At 32.4% G+C, this 14,222-nt stretch overlaps 1 long non-coding RNA gene across 1 annotated transcript; it reads left to right on the forward strand.

Moving 5' to 3' along the window:
* The first annotated feature begins 7,051 nt into the window (after positions 1 to 7,051).
* On the forward strand, positions 7,052 to 7,695 carry LOC131873720 (uncharacterized). Its single transcript, XR_009371628.1, has 4 exons — positions 7,052 to 7,137; positions 7,240 to 7,311; positions 7,414 to 7,485; positions 7,588 to 7,695. It is a non-coding gene; the product is annotated as an uncharacterized LOC131873720 (long non-coding RNA).
* The last annotated feature ends 6,527 nt before the right edge of the window (positions 7,696 to 14,222 follow it).

A 14,222-nucleotide genomic window follows, 5' to 3' on the forward strand; every position in this document is an offset into this window, starting at 1 on the left:
AGGTTGATCAGGAGGTTGTAAATTTCTTTAAATCAATATTGGGCAACACCAATAATTCACGTGGTGATTTATCTATTCTAGGTGTTAGCGCATGCAATTGTGTCTCATGTGTGTCTGGTGTCCATGATTTAAGGGAAATTATTGTTCCACCATAACAGGCGCTCATGCGTTGAATAGATCTAGGCTAACAATGAAGAGTTTAAGTTTTAAATATGCCTCCTTCAGAAATTACTCTTCTCTCCTCCATAATTTTAGCTCTTATGGTAGTTCAATAATTCTATTTGTATTCATGTAATCTGGGTAATTAAATATACAAGAGAACCATTCAGATCTATTTTCAGAGATCTTTTTATCTCTATTTTTCTACAAGTTTTGTTTCTTGCTTTCTAGCTAGATCTGTATTTTTTTCTATGTAAGAAATTTAACATGGTATTAGAGCCAAATTGCTAGGAAGAAGAAGCTAAACACGATCATTTGTAGGCAGATTTTTGAATATTAGCGTTACCATGGAAAGAATATGCATGCATCTAGAAATAGAGGTCTACTTCAGCTTCAATGGTAATGCTAATCTTTAGAAATCTGCCTACAAATAAAAGTGTTTAGCTTCTTCTTCCTAGCAATCTGGCTTTGATACCATGTTAAATTTTGCAGTTGTGGCTGCATAAAACATGATAGATCTAGCTAGGAAATATTAAAAAAACTTGTAGATCTAATGCACATAAGAAAAAGAAAGAGCAGCTAAAAAAATGGAACTGTATTAATTCATCGTACTTTTACATTATGCAAAATGCATATTTATACAAAGAAAACCTCCACCACAAGAGCTGAAATTATGGTGAGGAGATGAATCAAGAAACCAATATACCCGCATGCAATCTGATATTTTCCATAATTAACAGAGAAGGTTGCATTATAACAAAGGATGGATGCTTAGTTGGAATTAATGCTAACACTGGTTGGCATGCAAACTAGACTGCAGTCTCACCATAATCTAGGAAGCATGCAATCAATAGATGACAAAGTTGATTGTGTTGCATGCACTAACAACCCCCCTTAAGTCTAACTAAGGAGACTGAAAAAAGGTAAAGAAAAAGAGGAAAGAGGGAAAACCCAATGGGAATAAAACCCCCCCTCAAACTAAACACTAACTCTGCATGACACTTAATATGCTACATTGTCTTGCAACCAAAGAAGGTTTTGCGGAAAGTGGCTATTTGTGCCATCACAAAGAAGAGAGAGAATGTCAATACAAAATGTAGCAAAATGAATGTTGTAGTAGGTTCCCCTGCAACAAATGATGCCTCTTCCTTTTGGAAGATAGAAACCTCGAGATGTCAAACTATTGAATTCCCACTCAAGTGAAATGTATGAAAGAATCAAGATGAATGGATCTGAAAAATACTCATATTTCTCCAATTTGATGTTGAGTTGCGACTCTTCTATACAAGGTTCTAGAATAGTGACCATTGAAGTGTGAGATTTATTCAGATAGGAATTAGGATTTATCCAGATAGTAGAATGGAGTGGTTGAGAGAAAACAAGATAATCCAAACCAAAAGAAGATGCAACTTGATGTGAGCCGACATCAGAGAGAAGACACATGTCCTTAAAATTGTCATCATGATCAAAGAGATTCAACAAACAAATGATAAATGTCTGATAGGATGATATCTCAGTCATCAAGAGGACAAGAATGAACCTACTGGAAAGAATCTGAAGTAGCATTCAAAGAAGCCAAGATCTCTATCAAACTTGCAAGTGAAGGTGAAGGTACATCAACTATTTTCGTAGGTGGAAAAGGAGCAGCTTGAGATTCTGACGTATTCCTAAAAAAGATTTGAAAGGCATTATGTGAGAAATAAGGATACCATTCATGCCCATGTTGATTGCTCCCACAATACCTGCATTTGCAACACTTATACATATACATGATTCACTCTTTATATTATCTCCAAAAAAGTACAAAAAAAGAACCTTCAATACAATGAATATTTCACTCTAAAGCAACTCAATCTTCAGTGCCTGCAAATAAAAGTGTTTCGATTATTCTTCCTACCAACCTGCTCTAATACCATGTAAATTATTGTAGTTGTGGTGGCATAGCACATGATAGATCTAGCTAGGTTGTATTAAATCATGCTTTCAGCTACTATAAAGAACAATGAACTTATTTTTTTCTCATATTGATTCTTTAAAATTGTATGTGCTTTGCAAGAACAACATGATAAAGATCTGGAAAATTTGGGGCTTTGTAAAAATTAAACTTTTAGAAAGTTTATATGGGTTTTTTTCTTAATGCATTTATTACACATTTCATTTAATAAGTTTCCTGAATAGGGTATGTGCAAGCTAATGAGTCACAAATTCGCGGAAGTCTGCGCGTTGGAAAATGTGCTCCGCAAAACGGGCCCCCGTTTTTAAAAAACGGGGGCCCGTTAATGGTTCGGGCTCCCGAGCCGAAAGGTCACGGGGTGCCGAAGCCAGATAAAACGGGCCCCCGTTTTTTAATAAACGGGCCCCCGTTTGTAAACAAAACGGGCCCCCGTTTTTAAACAAAACGGGGGCCCGTTTTTAAAAAACGGGGGCCCGTTTTGAAAAGCTATTTTTACCCTTTTTTTTGGATAATTTTTCATTTTACTGTTGCACAAGAAGATATCGAAAACGGGCCCCCGTGCTGTGGTTTCCACTTCAAACCTCCACCACTATCCCAGGTGCACATTCTGTCACCTATTTTCACAGTTCATAATTTTCTTGTATATTTTTCTCTTTTTTTGGTGTATTATTTAGTTTTTTTTTTATTATTTTAGTTTTTTTTAATAGTAGCATATAAATAAATTATTTTTTATATTTGTAAATTCTTGATTTTGATGTAAAATATTTTTGAACAGTTAACCCTAAACCGTAATCAACAAATTTAGAAACCAAAACCAAACCTAGATAATTAACAAAATGAAATCGACACAAACAAAAAACCAAAAATGAAATGGGAACAAAAACAAAAACGTTCGAAAATGAAATCAACACAAACAAAAAACCGAAAATGAAATGGAAACAAAAACAAAAACGTTCGAAAATGAAATCGACACAAACAAAAAACCAAAAATGAAATGGAAACAAAAACAAAAATGTTCGAAAATGAAATTGACATAAAACCGAACATATGTACCTAAATTGTTCTTAATCCTCATTAGGCAATACAAAAGTTACCACTAAATTAGTATAACCTTAAAAGTAATTAACATTAAGTTTTTCAAATTTTAGATATGAAAGTTTAGGCTTAGGTTTATGCCATGTCATGGCATAAAGGTCCTATTATGTCATGTGATGGTATAAAAGGATCAATTATGGACACAATTTTAGAGCAAAACTAGATAAGTTACTAAAATTGGAGTTTGGTTTACATAGGTTCATAAAGGAAGCTAATATGCCAAATATATAATTCATTAATACAAAATAAAAAATATTCTTGATTTATAATGTTGATTGATAATGAGTTTTCTAAATGGGGTGCTAATTATATATACATCTGAAAGATTTGAAAAATATAATTCCCAAGAAGTATTTTGAATATACAATTGAGGATATATATAATCTCATGGTTAAAGATGCTTAATTTCGATGAAAGTTATTTTTTGTATTACTATGTAAGAAATCCATAAATGGAATGAAAGTAAGACATGGCCATCTAGCATAGATCATCTTATATGTTGAAGGAGTATTTTGAGTTATATTAGAATTATTTGATGTGATTAAGTCCTAATTTTAGGATATGTAGAGTTCTTTTACTTTTAAGGTTGAAATAAAACATGGTGATTATGTTTTATTATCACTTTTATGCTTAACCTAGGTAAAAGTTTTAATGGAATTATTTTCATATTTAGATATATAGATCACAACTTATTATTATTTGTATGTTTCTTGTTTCTTTGAAAGAAATGCATATTGATTTATTTATAAGTAATAATTTATCTAATTATGCATTTATGAAATATATAGAAATTGAGATTTTTTTATTGAGGCTAATTAATTTTAAAACTCAATGGTTATATCCACTATCTAATGATGTAATATATCCAATGTTCTCCCCTTCTTACATATATTTGAACAAGAGATGGAATATTTCAAGACTTGAATGCAACCCTTATGTAAACTTTAATGATGTACATCTACTGATCCTCCTCACTAACCAAGAAACACTAGACTAACTCCATTAATGAATATTTCGAATTTAAAACCTATCAAATGTCTATAAAACATGAGAGAACCTAAAGGGTCTATATCCTCCTTGCCTAATGAGAGAGCAACATTTCTTTGAAAGTCCCAATGAGCCTCAAATGATCCTAATGAATGTAGGGCAGTCTTAATGAACCTAAGAAAGTCCTAATGAGCCTAAGAAAGCAATAATGAACTTGGGACAATCCTAATGAACCTAGGATAGTCCTAATGAACCTACGATAGTGTAAACAAGCCTAGTATAGTGTAAGAAAAAAACACTACAAAAAAGACCTCAAATGCGTTAAATGAATTTCCCAATAACGCACTCGTGTTTATCTTTTTTTGGTCATTTGGCTACCTTTTTTTACAACATCTTGGTGTATACGCCCCTAAGAAGACCTTTTCCTCAAAACTTTCTTGGATCATGAACTCCTCATGTGCACCAAACATTTAAGTTGCCACTTGGAAGCTTCTAATGCACACAATCCTTTCAATCAATCTACTCCATTGATCTCTCAAAACAATCTTAGTATTTAATCCTCTATCCTTCATTTCTTATTGAACTTTGTAAGAGAATTTGTGTATGGATTGATATCTTAAATTTTATAGAAAGATTATATATGAAAACAAATGATTGCGGAGTTTTATAATAAATGATTTATAGGAAATAATATTTTTTGAAGACCTTTTGTAAATTATAATCTTGTGTAGATTTGATTATGGGAGAAATTTAATGGTGAAATATGCTTAACTCTTCAAAAGTTTTGATGTTTTGTCTTTACATGACAACCACTTAGAATATAATATGTTATAAGTATGTCATTTATAGTCATGGGAGATTAGTTTTTTTTTAAGATTGTTTGAAGACTAATCAATGTAATATGAATTGATGACAATTATCTCAAAACTACGTAATTGAATTCTAATAGATTTATGATGTTTCATTGAAAGTTTTTATTAAGTTTTATGCGCAAATTTTATATTTCAAGATTCAATAGTATGTACATGTATATTTTTTTAAGTTCAATATTATATTATATATTTCATGTGTATCTCATTCAACAACATAGAAATGTTACTATTTATAAATGTTTTTTTTTAATTTAGTAAAATAGATTCTTCTTTGACATAGAGTTGTATATAATTCATGCATATCTTTATATATGCAGGAGTTCTTTGCCATCATGGATGTTTTTGACATAGATGAACTATTAGGTGAAAATCCCCCACCACAACCCCCTCCTCCTCCTCCTCCTCCTCCTCCTCCTCCTCCTCCACCACCACCACCACCACCACCACCACCACAACCCCCTAGATTGGATGAAATTCGTTTAAGAGAACGAATTAATGAAAACCTACAAGTGATTGAACAAAACATTGCTGCTATCCAAAATGAGCAAGTCACGCCACCCCATCTTGTAGAGTTTGCAAAATCAATGCAAACTGTTGTCGAGTCAGTTAGATCTGTTGATTCTCAATTAGATCAATTTCATAGACGACGACAAGAGTTGCGTGATTTTTATGCCGATGGTTTAACTTATAGACAAATCACAGATTTGAAAATAACCAAAGCTCATTTATGTCCATATTTTACCAACCCAAAAACAAGAGAACCAATGCAACCTAACCAGAAAAGAATTTCAATTAGGTGGTGTGTGCATCCAGAAATGGCTAGATACTTTTGGGATAGATGGTGGATGGTTTTTGATTATCCACCACATCGTAATTATGAGGTCCCTTTTTATTTTTTGAAGAAATTATACTGTGAGTTTGTAATGAACCAAAAACCAAATTATTTTGATATTAAGTCATTCCAGGGTGTTGGTCGTGGAATGCCACAGCATAGATTAGGGGCACGGAGTAATAATCCCCTACCGGATCCACCCATAGTTCCACTTGTTGCTCCATCGATTCCTGCAGATGTCCAAAATACATCATTCATTTCGACATTAGATGCTTTGACTTCCCTCACAGGGAACCTGAGTGAGCAAGCTGCTCACATGGCATCTGCTCCTCGATGGATGCCACATATGTGTTCGAGTTGTCATGAGACGTGTTTAGGTCCTACTACTGCTGCAGGATCTACTTCAGTTCCAGATGAGCATGATGCAGCAGATGATAGTATGATGACATCTTATATGGATTTTCTTTGCTCGGATGTTCATCTTGACCAGGTATAGATATATATAATATACATGTACATGTCAATGTTTTTATGTACTTTATTAAATATAGGTATAAACTAAGTGCATCTCTTTTTTTATACAATCTAATACTTCATTAAATAAATTTTGTTTATGTAGATAAGGACTACGCCTAATATTAGAGTTAATATTGCATCTACTGGAAGACAACTCGGCACACCTTATGGGGTATAGTATAAATTTATATCTAGACATTGTACTAGATCTTTTTAAGTTAATATGCTATCGTCGTATATTATATAAATTTTCATGTTGATACATTGAATGTTTCTTTCTCCAGGATTCAAGTCATGAGGGACCCTCTACATCACATCAAGAAGAGGGTCTGACTATTGTGACACCATCTATGGTATGTATCTTATAATTCTTAACTTAAATATGAACTCTTACAATATTGTAACTTTACTTGAAATTATTTAGTACACATATATATGTTCACTAAATATGATTTCATTAAATGCATGTATGCAGGTGGACACTACCATTAGGATAGGTTATCCTCATAATTTTGATCAGAGCCAATTTGAACGCACATCGACATCCTTTGAGGTATTAATATGTAATACTTAATTTGATCTTATTTTGACTCTTAATTTAAGATTTAATTGGACACTTTGAATTTGACCTTGTACAGGAGTTAGCTAGCACTGCATTTGGTGTTGATACTGCACAAGATACTGCTAGAGGAGATACTGCTACAGGATCTGATGAGCATATGGTAAGTTTGTAACTTAATTTATGAATTCTACTATATTTGATAAATGATTCTTTTAATAGTTAATTTCAAGTAATATTTTAATATTATTTTTTTATTGTACAGCATGAGACAGGTGGATCTGGACCACGTCCCGAGGACAAGAGAGATACTGCTATAGGATCTGATGAGCATATGGTAAGTTTGTAACTTAATTTACGAATTCTACTATATTTGATAAATGATTCTTTTAATAGTTAATTTCAAGTAATATTTTAATATTATTTTTTTATTGTACAGCATGAGACAGGTGGATCTGGACCACGTCCTGGGGACAAGAGAGATACTGCTACAGGATCTGATGAGCATATGGTAAGTTTGTAACTTAATTTACGAATTCTACTATATTTGATAAATGATTCTTTTAATAGTTAATTTCAAGTAATATTTTAATATTATTTTTTTATTGTATAGCATGAGACAGGTGGATCTGGACCACGTCCTGGGGACAAGAGACCACGAGATGTTATTGATGATAGCACTTAGATTTTACTATTTATTTGGCTTTGATATGTACTTTTTTATGGACTTTACACATTTGTTTACACGTGCACATACTTTATATATATGGATAGTTGCATAATAGGATTAGATCATATATATTTTGTGCATACTTTATATATTTTGTGCACATTAGATATTATGTGGAGTGAACATCATGTTACCATCTAGACATATATATGGATTAGATATTATATGGATTATGTGGACTTGAAATTTTACTATTTATTTGGCTCTGATATGTACTATTTTACGGGCTTTACATATTTGTTTACACGTGCACACCCATACTTTATATATATGGATAGTTTCATAATAGGATTAGATCATATATATTATGTGCATACTTTATGTGTATTGTGCGCATTAGATATTATGTGGACTTGAAATTATGTGCACATTAGATCATATATATTGACTTGAAATTATGTGGACTTGAAATTTTGCGCATACTTTATATATTATGTGGACTTGAAATTTTATTTATGGAAGTTGTGCTTAAACAACTTTATAGGCATTATGTGGACTTGTAATTTTATTTTTGGAATTTTATTTAAATAGTTCTTGTGATTAGATAAACTACATGTGCATACATCTTGAACTAAGTATCGAAACATATCTTATAATTATAACATATTCTAAATCAAAAAGTATCATTTAACAAATATAATGAATAGAACTTGATTAAAACATAATTATCTCATTCATAAATTTGACCAGTAGTCTCTCATTTATGTATATTGTACACAAAATGTAATCAAGAAGACATATCTAAAATAAAATAAATAGTCTATTTAAATTATAATAATAAGGATTTATATCTCTCAAAATACAACATAAAGTATGCACAAACAATAGTAGTCATTGAGGGCAAGTCTACTCTGAGAGACCTAGAAAAAAAAATACATATGATTAGTTTTTATAATCAGGATGCATTGAATTTAAAATACAACATAAAGTATGCACAAACAATATAGTAGTCATTGAGGCCAAGTCTACTCTGAGAGACCTAGAAAAAGTAAATACATATGATTAGTTTTTATAATCAGAATACATTGAATTTAAAATACAAATGGATTTGCCTTAAGGGTACAAAAATTTAACTTACTTGTAATTATTCAAAATGAAACATAAAGTATGCACAAATAACTTTGTTTTCATTGATGCCTTCTACTTGTGGTAGACCTGAAACAAAATTTTAGTAGATTAGATTTTGTAATTATGATTCATGATTTAAAATACTATATATAATATGCATCGCGACTTTTAAAAGGGAGGTGGATTAAGGGTTCAAATTATAACTTACTTGATATTCATTCTATTATACCATCTGCATCCTCTCTCTTTTGCAAAGCATCTATAATTGTCTCGTGCTCTTCCATAGAGAGAGTCCATAATTGTTTATTAGCAGGCCTGCCACGATATCTATCCAATTTTATATTAGTTGCCACTACCAAATGTGAGTAATGTATAATCTTTTTCTCTAATTCATAATCTTCAAATGCGGGCAATCCATTCTTTCTTGTTAGATATTTGCGTAGCCAAGTGCCAACAACAACCACAGATCCTGTTGGATAGTCATAACCATCATCATCTACTCGAGGAGTAGTTAGCTTATGTTTTGGCTCTACACATCGAGCCAACCAATACTCTGTCCCCTCTTCATTGTCCTCTGGTGCAACAACAGCATAGACATGTCCTGTGCACAAAACAATTTTATTTTAATATTTAATGAGAAATAAAAACAAAAATATACACTGTAAGATTTCATAAATTTATGTACTATTTAATAAATCAAAACAAATTTCAAAAATAATTTTACCTTGTTGTATAAGATCTGAAATGCGATCATAGTCATTTGATGCAAACATTTGATCCATATCTTCATTAGTTCTTTCATGCGGATCATTTGCATCTATGGGTGTCAATGATCTTTGTTGCCATTCTTCAACCCATTCTTTATTCTCACAAAATTCCCAATCTCCGGAAACACAAAACTGACAAAAGCAAGCAAGTTGCCTTGTGAATATAGTCCATGTGTTTGAATTAGAACTCTTAAACGAATGCCATTTAGTTGATCCAATGATGGTATTACAATCATGCCGAATAGGAATACTATCTTCCTCTATCAACCAGAAGAAACGTCGAATTGCAGAGTTTTCAGTTGATCCTTTTGACAACTTTGAATTGCACCAATCTACAACTGCACGAGCATCTCTGAATTTCACTGCATCCTCGAATTTCAATTGTTCTCTAGCAAGAGCTCTTTTTATACAGGCACCGGCTCCATCGTGTTCCCCCTTACCATGTCCCGCTTCAAAAAAACTCCATAAATGTTGGACATTGGTTATCTTGTGAACTTTGCATAGCCAATAAAACATTCTTGCATTTTTGAATTGTCCAGTGCAGTTATCTGACCATATCATATGTTGTTTCATGTCAATTTCTCTTTCCTTAAGATTATCATAAAATACCTCGAAACAATGTTGGACAAACTCTGAAGAGTGTAATCGATTATCACTAACATAGAAATGATACTCCCTCAAAATTTTTCTGTTATCTTCTGTACTGTCATGGTCATGTCTATATATAATGTGCACAAATATGGCCACTTGCACTGAGTTGTAGTATTGTGATTGAGTTTCCTCTTGTGGTTTTAGAGTATAATTTTCTGCAAAATCCACAACTGATACTATTGTTCCAATTGGAAATGTGTTCTTGCATATGCGAAACTGTCCATCAAGCCATCGGGCATGTTGGGAATGTTTCACATATTTTGGAACAATATGAGTTTTAAACTCACTAATAAATGCATTCACACTATTCTGTTCTGTAATCAATTCTAAACGTTTCCCCATCTTTCCATCCTTTAGAGGGTATTCTATATTTTTAAATCTCCTAACATCAACCATTTTTTGTCCAAACTCAGATGAAACATGTTCATGCAAACATTCACCTATCGAAGAATAGTTCCCACATAAATTGCAAAGACCATAAATGCATGAACTGGAAAGAAATAACTGTTCATTAGGTGGTTTACAAAATAAACTTCCAATAAAATCTTTTATAGTTTCAGGTGGAACATAAACACCACAATCCTGCACAAGATCATTACCATGCAACATACAACGAATATATCGAAAAACATCATAATAGTAACGAAACTGGACATGAGTTTTACAACAACAAGATATTCTTTGTTTATTGATTTTAACATACCAGGGTTTGCATTTTTCAAATGATCTTTGACTAATTCGTAAATTCATTAACACAGATTCATCACTAAATTTTTTAAAGAATTCAGTTTGAGTCATGTCAAGAAGATGTTTTGGATGAGGATCACGAATTTTTGATCCCACCCTTAACTTTAAAACATCTCTAACATTTGATGAAACTCTAGTGTTATCATGCCAAAATTTTATAATTAATTGTTTAGTTTCATCATTTAATTTCATGTCTGACCTTTGAAGTCTACCACTAAAACTCCAACAATGGTTTAGTGGATCAATTTCAATTGTGTCTCTTCTTTTGGCCGCTCTTGACAAGGTTCTACGATGTAAGTTCAAATAGCCACTTATATCACTTAACATTCTTTTATTAACAATCATTTTGTCAACTATAGCAGTCGTTATAACTCTACGTGCTGCATTCTTATCTTTAGATCGACTTGTTTTTCCTATAGAATCGATGGCACTGGCAACAGTAGATACAACTTGCTTATATGATTCATCTTTTCTTTTTGGTTTTGCATAAATACCTATTTTTTTCATGACTTTACGCATTTTTAACATTTTTATTAATTGTAGCATTAATTGACATTGGAATCCTAACTTTTTATTATAGAAAAATTGTTTATATAATCTGTTTGCATGTGTTCTGATTTGTCTCCAAGAAACTAACCCATTAAGATTATCTAGCACATTGCTATCAATAGTAAACAAATTACATTCATTTTCTTTTAGAGATGGTGGTGTAATATTTTCAATTTTTATTTCTTTTCGTATTGGTGTATGAAATTTATATCCAGCTTCATTTAAATCAGCAATTTGATTGGCATCATAGTCATCAGGATTTAAAAACATACCAGGATTCGCATCCACATCAACATTTGCATCAACAGTCATACCCGTGTGTGGTTCTATATTTTTTGCATCCATCATGATGTCTTCAATGGTCTCATCTACAACGGGCACTGAACTAGATGCTTCAAAAGTGTTATTCAATTGCCGTTGTTGTGATCTTCGATCTCTTTGGCGTTTTGCCTCCTTCTCTCTTTGTGCTTGAATTTCGTCCACTGTCATTGTCTTCTTTTTTTTCTTTTGACGTTGCTTAGAACCCATTTTTACAAACTTGTCTTCAAAAAATCGCGTAAAAAATATTAAAAAGTACTGCCAAATGATGTAAAAAATCTTTGTCAGTACGGATTTCAATGATATTGTAGTAAATCGATGCAATCTTTTTTTTTTTTACAGCAACGGTTATTTTAATAATGGGCCCCCGTTATTTTAACAACGGGCCCCCGTTTATAAAACGGGGGCCCGTTATTTAAATAACGGGGGCCCGTTATTAAAACGGGGGCCCGTTGTTAAATCCAACGGGCAGAAAATGAAACGGGCCCCCGTTTTATAAACGGGCCCCCGTTTATAAAACGGGGGCCCGTTATGTAAAATTTGAATTCACAACCCGCCACTTGCCTCGGGATTAGGCCCGGGATAGGCCTGGGATGGCCACACCTGAGACATGAACCTGCAAATTCAAAGCTCCATGAATGAAAGCACAAATATGATGAAATGAAATAGTTTACGTGCCTTTAATCAAAGAATTTTTATACGAAATTGAAACCCATTTCAGATTATACTGTCTAGATTCTAAATATGTAAATTAATTTAAAAATTGATTATTTTAAATATTTTTCATTTAATTTATACTAAATCAGGGTCATAAATTTGAAATATTAACTAATTTTCTTAATTTAATAACTTATTTATTTTAATGAATTTTGAAAAAAAAATTATATGTCATCAATCTACACAAAATTCTTTTCAATTTAAAAAAAAAAAAATTTCAAAAAATACTAAGTTTACGTCAAATTATGTGGGTCGTACATGTCAAATTTTTAAAAAGATAATTACGGTCATTAAAAAATTAATTAAAAAAAAAATATTTGAAAAAAAAATACAGAAAAATATGCTCATCAATCTTCAGTGTGTTACAAACCATTTCCCAAAACGGTTTGAGAAAATAATTTTAATTGTGTCAAAAAGTGTGGGTCGTACACATGCATGGTATGGTCCTGAAACAGGCATTTTTAAAACATAGTTTTTAGAACTTCATTCAAAAAGTTATTTTTTATTATGTGGGTATTAAAATAAATTACATATTTGAAAAGTACACTCAGAGAGCTATCTTTTATATTACTGACTTTTTTCAAGATTCAATCTCTAAGTGTTTCAAAATTTAAGCTCAAGTGAGACAAAATCTGAAAAACAGGGAAAACACTTCCACTTTTTGGCCAAAAAGTGGACTCATCTTCTTGCACTGACCCAATAAAAATAAAAGATTAAAATTGCTATGCACTCTTCCTTCAATTGATAGCCAAAAGTATTCTTTTGTTCTAAATTCCTATCTACATGAGATTCCAATGTTGCAACTTTGTTTGCTCCTAGAGATTCTTTCTAGTAGGGTTCCCGACTACATGAGATTCTAGAGTCGCAACCCCAAGTGCTTCCAGAGTTTCTTTCTAGTGGGACATTATTGAGCAATGGATATACAATGACATCATCCCAACCAAAGGACATCTTTGCAGTTCTTTAGTTTGGAGGAAGAGAAAAGAGAGAGAGTTAGTAAAAGAAGAATTGCTAACCTCAGAAATAGTTGCAGTAAATGTGAGAAAGAATACCGGTGAGAGGATTCTACCGGCATAACTACAAGCTTTCATTTGAGCCTAACCAGCAAGGTGTGGCAAAACAGGAAGCATCCAAGTGTAAAATAGAGTGTTGAGAGACTGTGTGAGAGAGGGAGAGAAAGATAACAGAGGACGAGTGATAAGTTGAGACTTTGTCATGTTTTTATCATCAAAACTCTTAGGTTTTTGACATCTTTTGGTTTGCATAGTAGTAGTGAAGTATCGTAAATTGACTATATGTATTCCATGTGTTAAACCTGAACTTATGAAATCATGCTTGAACTTGGTCGATCTATTCCTCCAGCCATGCCATTTATTCCTATAGCCAAATGATTTGTTCCAATTGCTATGCGGATTATTTAGGGTAATATCATATGTGAATTAATGAATATATCAATTAAATAAAATACGTATGCATGTCCTTGTATGTTGTTTTTGTTGTAGTGTAGATAATAAATGATGCCGCAATGGATATTCTCCTTTCTCGCTTGAAGAAGGAAGAATCATGAAAGAAATAACTGGAGATCAAGTTGAAGAGGAGCCAAGCGAGCGCAAGGTATGACATGAGTGGATCAGCCAAGTAGCACTTCGGGAGTTTAACTCTAGTGGGCATTGAATTCACAAAATATCACTACAGCATGCA

Source organism: Cryptomeria japonica, chromosome 2 (assembly GCF_030272615.1).
Source record: "Cryptomeria japonica chromosome 2, Sugi_1.0, whole genome shotgun sequence".
In the NCBI taxonomy this organism is placed as follows: Eukaryota; Viridiplantae; Streptophyta; class Pinopsida; order Cupressales; family Cupressaceae; genus Cryptomeria; species Cryptomeria japonica.